We start from the raw sequence: 20,017 nt of genomic DNA, 5'->3' as shown, positions 1-20,017 counted from the left end.
GCATGGCATATGTTGCTTTGTCCCGAGTCAGAACTTTATTTGGATTGTATTTGATTGATTTTGATGAGACAAAGATTACTGCAGATGCAAACTGTGTAAAAGAGTATAATAGATTAAGAAGACCATATGCTCCCAATTTAGGTCAATATCCTGTATTTGAAAAGCGTGTGCTAGGTAGTAAAAAGGGTATGACAATATCTGTAGTGAAGGTATACAGAAAGAAAAAAACAAGATAATGTTGTCATTGCAAGCAAAAAGAAAAAGGACACTGTTAAAGCAATTGTTCGTTATCACTTTGAAAATAGTTCAGGTATCAATTGCTATGCTAATGTAGTGGTCAATGTTGTTTTTTTCTTCAAAGTTTGCAGCAGCAAATTATGGAGAATCGGGAAAAAAAATGTTGTTCCTTGTTGCATTCTATTTATTAAAAATTGAGTACTGATAAAAGTAAAATACAAACCGTTTCTGATATTCGTAATCTATTGGATATATGTTCTTGGTCTACACAATTTACGCAAAATATCCAACAAGATGCTCAGGAATTTCTAATGTATATGCTTACTGTATTGGAAAATGAAGGCATTGAAATTGAAAATCTTTTTTGCCTTTGTTATAAATGGAAACATCAATATGAAAATTGTTTGTTTATATGTAGCAGTAACATAGGCACAGAAAGATTTATATATTTGATATTACCAGACTGTAACTCAGTGTCTTTCAACAAAATAGTTAAAGGAGAAAATCAAAACATGGAGTGTACGCAATGCAAATCAGAAATGTTATCAACATTATTTATAGAAAGATATGGAAAATGTATAATTTTAATGATGCACTGTTGTACAGCTCATGGAAGAAAATTGGAAACTTTAATCAAAAATGTTGTAGCAATTCAAGTATTAATATAAGGAAGAACTTTTGTAGCATTGGCAATTATTTTCCATGATGGTCCTTCTACAACATCTGGACATTATACTGCCTTTTTAAAATGTGGTAAAAAGGATGGATATATTGTAATGATGCTCAATTAGTTTTTAAACAACGTTTGCCTAAAGAGTTACCAAATTCCTACCTAATATTTCTAAAACCAAAGTTTTAGGAACATAAGTCGGACTAACATGTATGAATACGATTACTATTGGATAATTTCAAATCAAAGGATTTCAAGAATACTATTTGGCCTAGAGGAAAGGTATCTATTAGAATTAAGAACTTTTTCTTGCACATTCTGGTCACATATATTTTTAAAGAACATAATTTACAGTGTATGAAATTTTATAATAATAATTGTTTCATTATTTTAGTTCTTTGAAATTCAAGTAAAAATTTGTCTTAGAAGAAAGCATTTAAGTTATGTTTGATTTGTATTTTTTGGATTGTTATTGAGGGTATAGTTTTTTTTTTAAACAATCTAATTGATTGGTTTTTTTTGCCCGCTGTTATATGATGAGTATGATTGAAATCACTGTTTCTAGTGAAATTAAATAGGTTCTGAGAACAGCAAAAAAGGCAAAGAAAATAATTTATAAATTGTTAAAATTTTGCGGAGTTGCAAAAAATATTATATTATATATTATGACTGTATTTTTTCTTCTCTTTCTCAGATGCTAATTCTAAAATATGAAATTCTCAGAAATTTAAATTATAAAAAAGCAACTGAAAAAAAATGTGGAGCGTTTTTTATTTCTATTACTATGAAGGTAAGTTTAACTAAGTATTAAAATGCACAATGGCCTGTATTTACACACAGGTGAAAAAAGGGAATTTGGACAGAGAAGATATGTGTGAAAAGATGCTCTCTGGGCGTTTTAAGTTATAGGATAAAGTTAACATGAATACTGAGTGACCCTGGAGACCAACTAACCCACCAGATATGTGAAGAAAGTGCCAGACAGCATCTTTGGAGACATAACTCTGTGCTTACCTCATGTTATTCTCATGCAATTTGTTTTACAATTAACTAGCAATATGTTCTTATTGTAACAGTCTGCTAATACCTATGCACTTATAGGGCAAATTTAGAAGCATCCTTTTACAAGATAAATGTATAAGTACTTAGGTTTTGACAAACTGATAGGACATGTTTATAAATTAGTGAAAGGAAGGGATGGGGCCTGATATGACATGTGCAAACACACTCTAAGACATGTTTTAAGTTAAGAAATTTAGACTCATTTAATACTGAAAGTCCCTGGGCCCTAGTAGCCCACAATGTCTCTCCATTAAATATTATACAGGTGTGTTGCAGAGAGGTGCTCTGAAGCCATGTCCCATTTTATACCTCTCTGCAATGCAACTCTCTGGCACTTTCTACACATATCTTGTGGGTTAGTTAGCCCCCAGGTACACTAAGTATTCATGTTAACTTTATTCTGTAATTTATCAGAAATCATAAATCTGGACATGTGTGTGAATGCTGCATCATCATCCAATTGGTGTAGCAAAGCACAACAAGGAGAAATATTTTCATTTCTCCTAATTTTTTCTCTTTCAAAGTATGCTACAATAAACAGCATACATTGAAGGAGGAAAATGCCTTCACTGATTGTTTTTGTGCAGGAAGGTGTGTCTTCTTGCACAAAAACAAAATCCACATGACATAGATATCCTTGCACCATGGTGCAAGGGTGCCTCTGTCACCACATGGCTTCAGTTTAAACAGCAGTGCAGAGTGAAGCATACATTTGTAACATATTTATGTACATATGTTGCATCCCTGTGCTTCGGAAGTACCACAGCACACTGTAGCTAAAGATCTAACTGTGTCATGGTGCCGCACTTCCTTATAGTTCTGCACTTATATATTCACCATACACCACAAATGCATTTTTTTCGGTCAATTATGCACTACACATACATTTGTCTAAACTTTCACACACTATCATACAAATATATATATATTTTTAATCAGAGTAGTTAACTTTTTGTTTTTGATAGCTTTATATTTTTTTGTTGTTTTTGAACAATTTTTAATTTTTTTTGTTTTTTTATAAAAAAAGGAGTAAAAAGACAACTGCAGGAACAAAAAAATAAACTTTAGGGGAAAAAAACCGAGCACTGATGATTGTCTAATGCTCGACAATCCGAAATCCACACACTGCTCTCCCTAGCAGAGCAATCTATTACACTTAACGCAGTGTATTTATGCTTTGGCAAATTGGGGACACATATCTAGATGTTCATAGGACGTAGCAGCAGCAGAAGTGCAAGGAAATGCAGCTGGAGGGGTTGGACTTTTACATTCCTCATTTGACAAGTTCACAGGATGCTGTGTTTTTAGGTGTGTTAACATACTTGTGGTCCCACAAAAGAATTTTTTCATTGGGTTACCTCTAGAGAGGAACCTTTTGCAGATCTTGCATGTCACCTTTACAGCGTTCACTTTCTTCTGTCCCTCAGGATTAGAAAAAACGTCCACACCTATGAGGTGTACCTCTCAGGAGGAGGAGGTTCATGAACAAATTCCTCATCTGGAGAGTGCTCAGAATATGGTTCTGGCTGGTGTCCTGAAGCCATTGTAAGTAACAATAGGGGTCCAATTTACTCAAAAAGATTATTCTAAGCAGAGAGATGTTCTTCCCAAGAAAGTCTATGAAGAATGACTGAACTGGGTAGGGTTGTTCAATAGTTAGAATAGGTAGTGTTATGAACCAATCAAATGTCTTTTTTTGAGGTCACATGGGGTCCGCGCACCATGCGCACAGGCAGCACGCACCCAACGCGACTTACCGAAATTGCATTTAAAAGTAATATAGGTTTTTTAAAAGTAAAAGAGTCTTATTTTTATGATTAGCTAAGATAATGTATTGCCTCAATATTTATATTAAATACATATATATATATCTTTTTAGACATTAAACAATTTCGAAGGAATCGCGGGTTCACCGCGTCGAACACGTATATGATGTCACACAGAAGCATGTGAGCGTTGCGTAACGTAACACGTATATGTCGCGTATGTGCTTGGAGTCGCGTACCAGTTGCATAGCGATCACACAGGAAAATACGTACCCAAATACACCCAACGCGAATCCTACAGAACAATCTTAAAATGGCGGCTAGGTTCCACCCAGTGATTGACAAAGAAACGCTTTGGGTGCGCGACTGCAAAAAAAACTTTGAAAAAAACCCGTTAAAGACAACTATATAAATATATTAAAAAAATATTTAAAAAAAAATAATATTATAATTTCAATATTTTTACAAATATTGTTTTACAATTTATATTCAATTCAATTCAATTCAAAACCACTTTATTCGATTTTGTTAAAAATCATAAAAGCATTCTACAATCAATTTAAAAAGGGCGATTCATCATGAAAAGTTACATACAGCAATAGCATTTTATATATACAGTTTAAAAACAGCTAATATAAGAAAAAAAGAAAGGATAAATATTAGCTAAAAATTACAGGTACAAAGAACACATTTCATCCTCCAAAGCAAGGCCCTATATTACATTTGCATTCGCCTCCTCCTGATCCTAACAGCAGCAACGAGATAGTTAGCCACGCTAAACATAACTAGAGGTGAGTCCAGCATTTGGAGATACAGGAGGGCTGGTTTTGCCCGAAGAAAGGCTTTGTCCTTCAATAAGGGTACCAAATATTTTTGTCTGGGCATAATATAAAAATGGCAGAACAGCATAAGGTGCATATTATCCTGGGGTGAAAAACTGTCACAATTACACACAGGTGCATCCTCCTGCTTGTACCACCCTTGGCTGTCACAAAGAACCGTATAGATCTGGTTGAACCGGAATTTTACCAGAAGCCACCTGTGAAAGGGGATGTTAACTATGGCAAGATACGGTTGTATAGCTAGGCAGGTAATAGTCAAAAAATGGGCTCTGACTGTGGGCTTTACAAGTTGGCATTCCTCTCTCTCCAAGGTTTTCAATTTAGAAAAATTAAGCTTGACCCAATCTAAATCAGATTTCTTTAAGCCCCGGGGGGAGGAAAAAATCTCAGGGCGACCAAGTTCCAAGGAACACTTATGAATGGATGACAGCCAAGCAATATCTTTTGATTTGTCCAATTTTAAACAGTCCGTCAGTATTTTATCATTTATACCTAAGTTGTTATTGGTCCAAGTCCTGATCCATAACAGAATAGGTGCCATTGAAAGGATATCGGTGATGTACCCTAAACCAAGCTCCTGATGAACTGAAAACGTGGCTGTTGATTGGGGGAGCCCTAATATAGATCGAAGGAACTTATTTTCTTCCCTTTGAATGGTTTCACTATTCACATATCCCCACAGACCGGAGCCATACCTGGCTATTGCCACAGTTTTTGCCCTGTACAAGCTTAATAAAGCACCACTCGGCTTCCCACCAAGTCTCCTAGAAAAACTTAAAATTGCATTTGCCGAGCTCCTAACCACTTTAGTTTTAGCTGTGATTTGAGGTGCCCAGCTACCCTTAGTATCATAGATTACACCAAGGTAAGTAAACATTTTGACATTAGTGATCACTTCACCATTACAATAAAACTGTTTGGTATTGTTTTTAACATCCCCAAATGCCATGACATGTGATTTAGAATTGTTTACCACTAAGTCAAGTGAAGACATAAAATCGCTAAAAGCATTTAAAAGTCTCTGCAGGCCTAAGTGTGTCCGAGCTATCAGAGCAGCGTCATCCGCGTACAGGAGAACGGGAATACGAGTATCCCCTGCACGCGGTGTGTCCAAGGTAGCAGTTAAAAGGTTTTTCTCTAATGAATTTATGTAAAGAGTGAACAGCATGGGCGCAAGGATGCAGCCCTGCCGTACACCCCTGCTAGATTTGAACCAGGCTGTACGATTACCTTCTTGGTCCATTCTAATCGATGCTTTTAAGTCATTGTGAAGTTCGGCCAGAAAGTGCACAAGAGGAGGATCGAGTCCCAATTTCAACAACATAGACCACAGCCGAGCTCTGTTAACTAAATCAAAGGCCGTGGACAGGTCCATAAAAGCAACAAAAATTGACCCCTTTGTAGCCGTGGTATATTTTGAAATTATCAAATGAAGATTTAAACATTGGTCCTCTGTTCCTCTGCCTGAACGGAACCCATACTGTGCATCTGTTAAAATGTCATTTTCTAGAGACCAGTTGTTAATTCTTGCCAGCAGAACTTTCCCCAGGACCTTCATGGAGGAATCCAACAAGGATATAGGTCGGAAACACTTAGGGTAGCTTCTTTGGCCCTTTTTAAAAATAGGGACTATAATTGAACATGCCCAAGTTTTTGGCAAACCCCCCTCAAGTACGCAATTAAAAACATTGGCTAATATCTCTGCCCACATCCCTGAGTTTAGTTTATATAAGTCCAGAGGGACTCCGTCAGGGCCGGGGGCTTTATTAACAGCTGAGCCTTTTATTGCAACCTCCACTTCGGTTTTACTGAATTTAAGCTTGGGAAGAGAAGTTGGGAAACAAGGCATAATAAATGCCTCAACCATTTCATTTGACCCATATATATTAGAGAAATATTTAAGCCACTCTGCTTCAGGGATATTTACTTCAAGATCTATGTTATTTGATTGAGCAAATAAGGGATTATTAATTATGGACCAGAATTTGGAACTTTGTTTAAGGGTGTTTGAGTCCATCAAAGAGTCCCAGGCTTCCTCTTTAATGGCCTTTTTCCGAGTCTTGACAGCCATAGCATATTTCTTCCTCAATTGTGCCACCAGTGCCTTGTCTCTGGGGGAATGTTTAAGGGCTTTCAGCAGAGCAGAATGTGCCTTGGAGCATGTGTGATCACACCAACCAAAAACTGGGGCAGGGCCCCTCCTTGGTCTAGCTGTAAGTTCTTCTTCCACTCTGGCACAGATAGCCTCAAAGGCACTAACTAGCTCCTTCCCCCCCTATCTAAGTCCCTACATTTCACAAATTCTACTGCCATATTTTGCTCAATTAGACCTAGAAAGTCCTCTGGGCAAACTTTACACCATTTGAGGCGCCTTCCCTCATCTTTACTCCTTACATCCTTTACAGAAGTGGCCCTCAAGGGCCCCTTGCTTAACCCAGTGGAAGCGTCCATAACTAGTGACACCGGGTTATGGTCACTGTACCCACTTACAATGGCATTATAAAATAATACATAGCGAAGAAGACCCGGGGACATAAAAAAGTAATCAATGATCGATTCGCTGCCCCTTGCATTATATGTGACCACACGATCCTTTAAGTCTAAAAACCCTGGTTCAAATAAATCGTTAGATGATAGTAAATTTTCCATTGCCACACCCTTAGGACTATGCTCAAAATGTGGCAAAGACGTATGATCTGGGCCAGTATCATCCTCAATCTGGCAATGTAACCCACACAAATGAACATTAAAATCTCCCATCAAAATGAGTTGAACAAAAGTGGTTTGTTTTGACATATAATTAGTTAAAAATGAAGATAAACCTTCTAAGACAAAATTTGGGCCCCCCCTGCATAGAATTATAGCAGTTTATTAGTACAATCTTCTTCTTATCTGCCAGGAGGATTTCCACCAACTGAAAATAATATGAGGAGCTGGGGATTTCCTTAACAGCGCCGGCTATTTTAACTGAAACTAAAAGCAACAGCCCCCCTCTGTCCCTTCCTGCCGTGGAGCTCTGCGCTTTAACAAAGAACGATGTATAGCCATCCACCCAGAAGGCGTTTTCTCTTGCCCAAGTTTCCTGTAAGGCAACTATATCATGTTCTTTTAAATTTTGTAGCCAAATCGGGTCCTCCTGCTTTGCCCGTAGGCCCGCAATGTTCCATAAAAGTAGCCTGATGTTCCCCCTGCCCAGATCTAAAGGGTCATTTACAGCTGAACTTACTGTATTACCTAATAAATCAATAAAAGCATTATTGCTGCAAGGGGCATTCAGGCCATTATGCTCAAGCTCTAGTCAGTCAATATCTATTTGATCAGCTAGAGCCGAAAACCTATTCGACAGGAATAAGTCATTGGCCGGGATGTTTCTTACAGAATCAGCTGAGCCACCAGCCTTGGATTGCTTTGTCACCCACTGGTTAGCATGCAGAGGCGAAATAAGTTTGTCTTCAGCCCAAACTTTTTCAATATGATGTGACATGATATTCTCTCCACCACCTGACCTATAAACTCGTGAATAGAAAAAGCCAAGGGGCATCGCACGAACACCCTTACCTACTGGGTCCAATGGGGAACCATCCCAAAAGAGGCGGCTGGAGACATTTCTAGATTTAAAATTGACTATTACACAATCTCCTGCTACATCTTTCTTGGTTGTGCCCACCCAGTTAACCCTTCTTCCTGTCAAAATATTGTCAGCGATGTTACTTTCTCCCGTGCAGTTCGCATTACACCATTTCTTAATATTCCTAAGAAGGGTTTCGTGATGTTCTACCTCCCCGTCAGCAAGTTTAGGGACATTAACCAGAATTGCTACAAAAGGAGTTGCATCCGGAGGTAGATTCACTGGGGGTACCCTTCCCATCCGACCCCCCTGTGTACCTCTAGACCTTACCATAGGAGTTACACTAGGTACAGCCTCCAACATTGGAATATAAATACCCTTGTCGACTTTCCCTTTTTGAGCACGGTTATCCATGGTCAAGTTAGTAGCCATGGTAGCTATGTTGGTTAAAGGACCGCCAACATTGGGGGCAGGGACCTGCACAACTGTTGGACACGGCACCATAGGTATAGAAGTAAAAGGGACCCGGGTATTTAAAACATCATTAATGCGCTCGCATTTCGCCATAAGGTCCTTGACACAATCCTTCAAAGTTTCAGTAATGTCAGTGGCAATCTGGATTAGGGCAGATTCAAGTCTATCCGAAAAAAGTTTTTCTAATAAAGAAGAAATGCCCTCCTCAGTAACATACATTGCACGTTGCCCCCCAGGCTGGCTGCTTGCTGTGCTTCCTAAATCGCCCGAGGGCGCCGAAATTGACGGTATCACTGTTTCAGACAGAGCCGGGAACGGGAGAACAGTATGGGATTGTGGCAGAAAGGGTCTGCAGGACTCAATAATGACCCTAGGTTCCAGCGGGATGCAATTAATGGTGGAAGTATTAGATGTGTCAACGCCCGCTGGGGTAGTTCCAAGACCCAGCTCACGTTCTGACTCTGCAATCTGTGTGGATAATTCACCCACTTTCGTTGTCAGATACGTAATAATGCTGGAAGTATACTTGGGCACCTTAGCTTTTGCCTCGCCTGCCGCTGATGTCACAAGTTTACGCTTACCCATGATGTTAGGGACGTGGCCCGTCCCGTCCTCGATCGTCCTTGGACGGCCTTAGACGGCCCGCCCTCTGCCCGGGCTCGGCCCGGCGTCGCCCGCGCGCGTCCCGCGAGGCGGAGGGAGCGTCTGCTGTTTGTAGCGCCTCCGGGCGCGAAGAGTGCGGGAGGCAGGAAGTGCCCGCAAAGCTCGCTGGGAGCTGTAGTCTCCAGCCGCGTTGTTGGAGCTGAGGCGGCGAGACTACAGCGTTCCCCCCCCAGGAGCGGGCGCGGTGACAGCTGTGGCTGTTGTCGGCGCTCAGGTAAGCTCCTTACTGTGCTTGACCCCCCGCTCCACCGAGGGAGCGTCTGCTGTTTGTAGCACCTCCGGGCGCAAAGAGTGCGGGAGGCAGGAAGTGCCCGCAAAGCTCGCTGGGAGCTGTAGTCTCCAGCCGCGTTGTTGGAGCTGAGGCGGCGAGACTACAGCGTTCCCCCCCCAGGAGCGGGCGCAGTGACTGCTGTGGCTGTTGTCGGCGCTCAGGTAAGCTCCTTACTGTGCTTGACCCCCCGCTCCACCGAGGGAGCGTCTGCTGTTTGTAGCGCCTCCGGGCGCGAAGAGTGCGGGAGGCAGGAAGTGCCCGCAAAGCTCGCTGGGAGCTGTAGTCTCCAGCCGCGTTGTTGGAGCTGAGGCGGCGAGACTACAGCGTTCCCCCCCCAGGAGCGGGCGCGGTGACTGCTGTGGCTGTTGTCGGCGCTCAGGTAAGCTCTTTACTGTGCTTGACCCCCCGCTCCACCGAGGGAGCGTCTGCTGTTTGTAGCGCCTCCGGGCGCGAAGAGTGCGGGAGGCAGGAAGTGCCCGCAAAGCTCGCTGGGAGCTGTAGTCTCCAGCCGCGTTGTTGGAGCTGAGGCGGCGAGACTACAGCGTTCCCCCCCCAGGAGCGGGCGCGGTGACTGCTGTGGCTGTTGTCGGCGCTCAGGTAAGCTCCTTACTGTGCTTGACGTGAGTTTCATTCCAACCTAACGCAATTTCATCTGTCATTTTGTAGAAACCATGCTTATTTTGACATCGGGTTTATGGAGTTCTAGTTGTTCACATCCGGACACCAATTTATATTAAAAATATGTAATGTACTTAAAAAATGTAAAAATAAACAGTTTAAAAAAATGTAGTAAATTAGTATGAAAAAATAAATACAACAATTAATACATTTTTAAAATTGTCATTTACAAAACCTTTAAAATCCACAGAAAAAAACATAGATTTCAGGCATTTTATAGTTAGGAATTAGCATTGAAAAAACCATTGAAATTCACTGAAAAAAACATAGGTTTCAGGCATGGAGGTTAGGAATTAGCATTTCAAAAACCTTAGAAATTCACTGAAAAAAACATAGGTTTTAGGGGTGGTATAGTTAGATGGACATTTTACTCATACAAAACCATTGAAATTCCTTCGTTATAGTTAGTTGTACTAACTATAACTCGCGCTCCCGCAATCCACTGCTGATGATGTCACATATTACATCATTCATGACATAGTCAGTGACATCACTGATGACATCTCAAATGACATCACTGATTACATAATCGACGTGGCATTCTGAAACACCTCATCATACACTAGTATAACCTTTCAACACTCATTATGAAATATGGAGTACCATATTTGAAACCATTGACAAACCAATACAATTTTTAAAAAACCCAGTCAGTGATTCCTTGATCTACTCACACATCTAAACACTTACCTATAGATTCACACATAAATGCTAACAAAGATAAATAGAACACTATCAAACATATACGCGTACATCAACATTACACACCAGCATACATCCTATTCACGTAAATATTCATCACTTATACAAAGAATTAATCATACATTTACTCAGCTGCACACTTATACAAACTCCACTTCATTTATTCATATAGATAGTAACTCATCCTTTGTGAGTTATAAAATCAGTATTAAAAGTATACAGGTTTCCATACAGTCACTCTTACAATCAGTGACTTTTATGTATATGTATTTATATACAACTGTCACATACACTGCCTTTTATATTTCTATTTTCTTGGACATGTATCATTGAGAAATATATTTACTCATCAACACACCAATAAAGAGATTCACCCATCCAAACAACTGTTTCCACATGCAGTCTTAACCTCATATACCTACTAAATCAACAATTTACACATCTTTGGACAGTCACACACCTCCCATCCAACTACAAACACATTCACTCTCTCATACAAATACACACTTAACTAATTAAAAACAAACTAATATAGACTTTCACGTAGGTAGCAACCAACTGGTGCAGCAGTTTACACAACAACTGACAAAGTGATACAGATATTCATATAGTTTAGTCACTATCTCATACTTTTAGTGAGACACTTTAAATTAGTCACTTAGACAGTCATTCACAGTGCTACTAAATTCTCCATCCAGATACTTTTTTTTTTTTTAAATCTGTTTATTAGTATAGTATTTCGAGCAGCAACATGTATACATTTGCATATATATACGAGTACATTAACAATCTCGGTGGTACATGTATGCATTGCTCAGATCATAGTAAGAAACACAGTGTATTTGATTTTACATTTTCAGATTGTACCAAACTAACAATCCCCAACTATACCGGATCCCACCCTCCACCCTCATGGAATCCCACCCGACACTCTCACAACAGGTACATCATTGAAAGATCGACAAATGGGCGACACCCACCTTATGAACACATATTGGAAGTTGAACACACAGATAAGGTGTGGTAGCGTGTACTGTGGGTCAGGGCCCCCGTATCCCATCGCAGTGCACCGTATGCTGCGTCCGTGCATGGAAAAGTGAAGCAGGGCTTAGTTATACTACTAGTGGCTACTCACTCGTGTCTCCTTCATCTTCGGCATTGTCAGCCTCAAATGCCCCCACCATGGCAAACCAATCCAGTGAGATCGGATTTTTCCTGAGCCCCCTGCGTTCCTCTCTCTGTAGGGCCTCACCCTCCGCCTTACCCCAGCGCACTACTTCTGCCCGCCATAGGTCAGGGTTAGGTGGTTTAGACGATTTCCATCTGATCGTGACAGCGCGCTTCGCCAGCAACAGAGCCAGATCTGAGAAGCGCGTCGCCACAGACCTGGTGCGTGTTGATGGTCCTAGTCCCAGTATGGTATGTTCTAGTGTAGGGGATCTGGACAGAGTACCAGCTTGCTCAAGGGAGGCATGTACAGAGGACCAGAAATACCCTAGTTTAGGGCATTGCCATAACATATGTACCAATGTTGCATCGTCTGCATCACATCTGGGGCAGTTGCTCTTGGAGGCAGGGAACATCACATGGAGGCGGTGTGGTGTCAGGTACGCTCTGTGTAGTAACATCAGTTGGATAAACTTGTATTTGGTGTTTCTAGCTACTTTTTTGGGGAACTGAAGTATGCGCTTCCACTCAGTGTCTCGCAACGGCTCCATCCAGATACTTATACATCCACTCAGTCTTCAATGCAGATTCCTATATGTATAATACGTATTTAAATATCAAACCAAACCACATTCACTGGATGTCATCAGTGATGTAATTTGAGATGTCATCAGTGATGTCAATGACCATGTCATGAATGACGTAATATGTGACATCATCAGCAGTGGATTGCGGGCGCGTACTATGGCATGCACAAGTACTACCCAGGAGACCCGCTAAATAGGTACCTGACCTATCGTTGGTGGTACAATATCACAGGGATTCTGCGCGTAAGCAGATCTGTGCTTTGGAATGACAGGACATCAAAGTGTTGGAGTGTAGAGACTGAGTCTCTCTACAACATCAGTATCAATCAACCCAAATCCTGGCTAGCTCACAGTGCCTGAACTCTTAACCTTCCTAGAGTAGCAGGGAATTTTGAGAAACCTAGAACATGACCCTCTAGTCCCCAAGGGAATTGTGAAAACAGATCATCACCTTTCATCTCACTCTTGCATGCCCTTAGTAAACAAAGGAAAGACATGATAAAAGTTTACAATGCATTTATTGAAACAATCGTAGTTTATTATGAAGCAAGTGTACTATAAATAAGTAGGCAAATACAACTAAGTGACGCAATCAGCATTACTAGCAGTCTTTATACAATAAATAACCCCTCCATGGCAAGCTATCTGTCCATGCCTATCCTTACTGTATAGGCAAAGGGATATATCAGTGATCTCTGGGATTAGCAATAGACCACATACCTGGCGTGCGTTAGTTCCAGGACAGGTCTCTCAGCTAGAACTCTCCTCTCTACCCCCAAAGGGACAAGGCACAGTTTATATGATAAAACTACTGTGTTGGAAGTTGCAGCTGGGCTACTGTTGTATGTCTAAAATGTTAGGAGCTGGTGTGACTGAGCAGAAAACAGTACAACATGGTGTTATGTATTCTAGAGATTTAGAACGAAATGTTCAGACTGAATCCCAAGAAAACTCACTGGCTAACAAAACAACATGTACAGCGTATTTCTAAAACAATTCTACAAAAAACCGACAGTGTTATGTGCGCCTGTGCAAGCAGAGGCAACCTAAAATGTCTAATGGGCAAAAGTAAAGGAGAACCAAATTGGGCCCAAAAGGGAAAGCACTACACAATATATGGGTGTCTTAGGTGCCTCTGTACCACATTGGCTAATGGGAGAAAAGGTTCATTCAACCAAGGGTGTTTGAGTATTTTTTAAAGTGTTTGTACCTCAGAACTCCTTCGTACAGTGGAATAGCGTACAGTGGAGTGGAGTGGCGAAGACTCCGTGGCATACAGTGGAATAGTGTAGAGTGGAGTGCCATGTAGTAGAGCTGTGTACAGTTGAATAGTGTAGAGTAGAGTGACATAGAGTAGAGTTGCTCACTGTGCCGAAGCGTAGAGTGTTGTGGCATAGAGAGGAATAGTATACAGTGAAACTTTGTGCAGTAGGGTGGTGTATAGTGGAGTGGCGTAGAGTGGCATAGAGTAGAGTGGAATAGAGTACAGTGGAATGGCATACACTAGAGTGGAATGGCGTAGAGTGTAGTAGTGTTGAGTGGAGTGGAGTTGGGTAGAACGGAGTGGCATTCACTGTAGTGGCATACAGTAGAGTATACTATAGAGTGGTGTACAGTGGAATAGCTTACAGTGGAATGGTGTAGAGTGAAATATCTTAGAGTAGCATGGTGTAGAGTGGAGTTGCGCACAATGTAAAAGCATAGAGTGGAGTAGTGCAGAGTGTAGTGGCATACAGAGGAGCGGCGTAGACTGGAGTGGCTTAGAATAGAGTGACATAGAGTGGAATAGTGTAGAGTGTAGTGGTGTAGATTGTAGGGGCTTCCAGTAGAATGGCTGTGTAAACTGGAGTCGTATAGCGTGGAGTGGCACACATTGGAGTAGCGTAGACTGGAGTGATGAAGACAGGACTGGCATAGAGTGCAGTGCCGTAGAGTGGAATAGTGCACAGTGAAGAGTTATGCAGGGAAGTCGTGTATAGTGGAGTGGAGTAGAGTGGAGTGGTATAGAGTGGCATGGCGTACACTGGAATAGAGTATAGTGGAGTGGCATAGATTTGAGTGGCACAGAGTGGAATAACATAAAGTGTATTGGTGTAGAGTGGAATGGCATTCAGTGGAGTGGAATACAGTGGATTAGTGTACAGTGAAATTTCGTAGAGTGAAATATCATAGAGTAGAGTGGTGTAGTGTGGAGTTGCTACATTGGAATAGCATAGAGTGGAGTAGTGCAGAGTATGGTTGCATACAGAGGAGCCACATAGACTGTAGAGTGTTAGAATGGAGTGACATAGAGTGCAAAAGCACAGAGAAGTGGTGTCAAGTGTAGAGTGGAGTAGGGTGCTGTGGAGTGGACTGGCATAGAGTGGAGTGGCGTAGACTAGAGTAGCTTAGAGTGGAATAGTGTAGAATGAAGTGACACGCAGTAGAGTTGTGTACAATTAAATAATGTAGAGTGGAGTGGTGTAGAGTGAAGTGGTGCACAGTGGAGTGGCATAGACTCTATTGGTGAAGATTGGAGTGGCATACAGTGCAGTAGAGTGTAATAACATAGAGTGGATTATTGTCGAGTGGAGTTGGGTAGAGTGGGGTAGAATGTAGTGGCATACAGTGGAATAGCATAGAATGGAGCAACGTAATGTGGAGCGGAATATATTGGAGTGGTGTACACTGGAGTTGCATAGAGTCAAGTGGGGTGCAGAGTGTTATGGCCTACAGTGGAGTGGTATAGAGTGGAATAGCATAGAGTGCAGTAGTGCACAGGTGAGAAGTGTAGAGTGGAGTGGTGTACGGTGGATGGCATAAAGTGGAGTGGCATACAGTGGAATAGCTTACGGTGGAGTGCAGTCGAGTGAAATATCATTGAGTGGAGCAGCGTAAGGTGAGTTGCGTACAGTGAAGTGGCAGAGAGTGAAATAGCATAGAGTGGACTGGAGTGGAGTGGAATGGTGTAGAGTGGAGTGGTGTAGAGTGGAGTGGTATACAGTGGAGTGATGTACAGTGGAGTGATGTACAGAGGAGTTGCATACACTAGAATAGCACAGAGTGGAATAGCATAGAGTGGAGTGGCCTACAGTAGAGTTGGGTATAGTGGAATTGCGTAGAGTGGAGTGGTGTAAAGTGGAGCGGCACACAGTGGAGTGGCATAGACTGGAGCGGTGTAGACTTTAATAGAGGGCAGTGGAATGTTGTGGAGTGGAGTGGAGTATTATAGTGGCATACAGTGGAGCTGTATAGAGTGGAGTGACCTTACATTGGAATAGCGTATGCACTGGAGTAGCGTATACTGGAGTGGCATAAAGTAGAGTTACGTATAGGGGAATAACATAGAGTACAGTAGCTTAGATTGGAGGGGCCTACAGGGGGGTGACATAGACTGCAGTTTTGTAGAATGAAGTGGAGTTAAGTGCATAAGCCTACAGCAGAGTGGTGTAAAGTTGAGTGGCATACAGAGGATTAGCATAGAGTGGAATGGTGCATTGTGTAGTGACTTCGAGTGAAGTAACAGAGAGTGGAATAGAGTACAGTGGAGTGGCATAAAGTGTATTGGCATACAGTGTAGTAGAATAGAGTGGAGTGTGGTAGTTTAAACAGATGTAGTGTTAAAGTAGGTGAACGGATGAGTAGTGTAGACTGCAGTTTCGTAGAATGGAGTGGAGTTGAGTGCAAAAGCGTACAGTGGAGTGGTGTAAAATTGTGTAGCGTACAGAGGATTAGCACATAGTGAAATGGATATAGTGTATTGATGTAGAGTGGAATGGCAGAGAGTGGAATAGAGTACATTGGAGTGGCATAGAGTGGAGTGGCATACAGTGTAGTGGTATACAGTGGAGTGTGGTTGTTTATACAGACGCAGTGTGAAAGTAGGTGAATGGATGTAGATGTAATCTGGCAGGAATGTGGATTATAAGGTGTAAATGTTGTTTTTTTGGTAGTAGGTGTAGATAGTGTAAGTATTGTTAACATTATAAGTCTCAAAATAATTTGTTATATATTGTGCTGTGGTATACAGCTGTAACTTTGCGGCATTCCACAGTACATGCTGACGACAAGGCAGTATATGATTGGCTACTCGCTGTCTTCACAAAACGTAAAGATTCGCCATGTAGTTTTCGGCACACTTTGCTGTATTTTGGGATAGGGTCTTAGATATAGGTAAGTGGTAATTTGTATTGTTGTTTGCTACCTACCACCACTATTTTTACAAAGTGGTAATAGGTGGTAAAATGTATTTTGATTTTTCTATATATTTAGATAAAGTGTATGGAGAACCACATAATTACCTATAAGGTACTGCAGGAGTTTCAGGAAAAAAAAATAGAAAAAAATAAAATTACATTGTAGAAACTATATTAGTGAAGTATGAGGTAGTACAATGTATGTAAAAAAAAATCAACAAATTTGTTATTTTGTTGAATATTGTTTAAGAAGCCAAGTAATGTGTACTATCAGGCACATCCAGCGACTTTTTAAAAAAAAGAATTAAATAAGTAAAAATTGAATATACACTGTAGAAGACTATATTTGTGAAATATAAAGTAGTACAGTGTATGTAATTTTTTTTAGACTATATTAAAAAACATTTTTGAGTATCATGGTACTTCCTAGGAAGTGCCACAGTACGCCATACATTTAAAAAATAGATATATAGGAAACTTTAAATAATTTTCCCTGTCTATTATCACTTTAATAAAGTGGTAATAGGTAGGGAAACAATAAAAAAAAAACTAACGCAGACAGATAGGCAGACCAAACCTTTATTGTTTTGTCCCTTTTTTGAGACAACGATACTTTCTTTAAACAAACACTTCACCTCAAGTCAATACTTTACTTCTTTAGAATTATAACAATAGGTTTATGACATTTCCTAACCATTTCCCTTGATCCTTACAGTATCTCATGATTACAGAAAAATATCACCAAAACGTTCCTTACTCCTTATCACAGTGCATGGTGGTATAGGGATATCATTTAACTTATAACATCAACTCATGAGTAGCAAGGAAATCATTGGATCAGAGTACCGGCTGTGATCAATAAAACTTTTAAAAAACTGCTGAACAATGTATACATTTTAAAGCGTCATTTCATTATCTGGACTGTATAAAACTGCATTGCTTTATCAACAGTAAAAATACCCTTACATACAAATAACAGCTTTAAAAATCTTACATTAGCATTATGCAAAGGAGTACACACAAAAATGTTGTGGTTAAAGTGTTGAATTCCGGGGGCGTGGCTTGACGCCAACGGGCATGCCGGCACCTCCGTGATGCTCCCGCTCCGAGGATGTAACAACGCGCATTCAAGATTCGCTGAACGGAGATGGGCCGTGGAGTTTACCCATGAATTCAGCCTGCACCTAATACACGATTTTCTGCTGGCTCCCGCTACCGCGAACATTTTTTTTTTAGGTAAATACTTGCAGGCAGTCCCACGATCCCGCAGCCGCCATCTTGTGAACACACATCGCCGAGAGCGTTTCCCACATTTAAAGCAGCAAAACTTTCGTTTTTATTCTGGCGCTTCTAATAATAGCACAATGTCTCTCTCTCAGTGCTCAGTTTGAAACGAACTATGTAAACTGCAGTTTTATCGCTTTAGCTTTGGCAAGATATTTCCTATTTTTGGTTTTGGCGGCCATTTTGAGAGCTGGCTATGACCCTCACAACAATACTTTCTGAGGCGATATATGAACAGTATGAATTTTGACTGTGCTTTTTCCTCTCCATTTTGCCTTCCATATGTGTATGGTTTTATTGTAGCACGTTTGTGAATACAGGCTGGCATGATATATCTACTGAACTTGCACTGACTAAGGTGACAAATATTCTCCAGTTTAGGGATTCTATTTACAACAAAGCTTACAATGAACCTAGCTTATTACTATTCGATATCTGAAACATTGTGCATGACCACCATCCTTGCCTCTAATCATCTTGTTTTTTAGGGTTGGTTCATTCATCAAGTTGGTTCACTCTCTTCATGTGCTGAATCTCTGCTCTTGCTACTATATTCATTGATGGGCAGAACAAAGGGGTCTCTTTTTGCTGCCTCACAACCAAAATGTATTTTCATTAAAAACTCAAAAGAAAATTCAGGATTTTCAAAACTGGATAACATTGAGTCTCCCACAACGCAAAGTAGTGACGCAACGATGGACATTGCACACACCATGTCAGGAAAATCCAATGTAAAGCGCTGAAACAAGACCCTCCTTTGCCTCCTAAATCAGCCTCTCCAGTCTCAATGGAGATGCTACCACAGGAAATTAGAGTGCTCAGACCTTTTATGGAAGAAACTAACTCCAAGCTACAAATTGTATTGGATAACTGGCTACAAATGGACCACAGACTCATTGCAGTGGAGCAGATTGTTTCAGCTTTTAAGGAGATCCCTAAAGATGTTTCCCTCATGCATTCGCAGGTTTCAACACTTCAGAAGCAGATCGAAGACTTGGAAAATCGTAACAGAAGAAATAACTTACGCATATATGGTTTGAATGAAGGGGTCGAAGGCACGGACCCTATCACTTTCTTTAAATCCTTCATTCCAAAGATCCTCTATCTACCAGAAGGTAATCCCTTGAACATCCAGCGCGCTCATAGACTGGGACGAGCTCCTATCACTTCCTCATCCTCACAGAGGCCCAAACGCGTTATACTCTATTTTCTGGAGTATACAGACTTATTGAAAGTGCTGGCAGCTTCCAAAGCTATACAAAAGATAACATAGTCTGGCTCTACATTAATTTTTGCGCAAGACTATTCAAAAGCAACAGCAGCTAGATGCAAAGCCTTCTTAGACATGAGACCTGATCCCCGTGCTATGGAAGCTAGATATGGTCTATTCCACCCATGTCTGTTCAAGGTCACATACAACAATAAAACAACGTCCTTTGAGGATCCGATTCATCTACAAAGTTTCATCAATTCGAATAAACTTACTCTAATGGATTCTTCAAGACCTTCCTCCTCGCATATCACTTGACTTTCTTAAGGTTACCTGTGATTTTCACTTGTTTTTCTGCTCCATTTCTCTCAGTTCATGACAAGATTCCACAGGTTTTAGATATTTGATGTTTTTAGATATCTAGTCATTGCTCTTTAGTATTTGCATTCTCCATGTTTCACTGATTATTTCATATGTTTAACTTGTTTGCTTCATTTTAACTTTTTCTTTTCGTTCCCATAGTTCTGATCACGATATGGCGTGTTCCTTCCTTGGTTTGGCTTATCCTCGCTGAACGTGTCATATGTTCCATGTGGTTTCACCCATCCTCGCATTCGTGTTTCCCCTTTGTAGGAATGTTACTTGTTTGGTCTTTTATTTT

The sequence above is a fragment of the Lissotriton helveticus genome, chromosome 6 (genome assembly GCF_964261635.1).
Source record: "Lissotriton helveticus chromosome 6, aLisHel1.1, whole genome shotgun sequence".
NCBI classification, from domain to species: Eukaryota; Metazoa; Chordata; class Amphibia; order Caudata; family Salamandridae; genus Lissotriton; species Lissotriton helveticus.
This window is presented reverse-complemented; position numbering follows the sequence as displayed.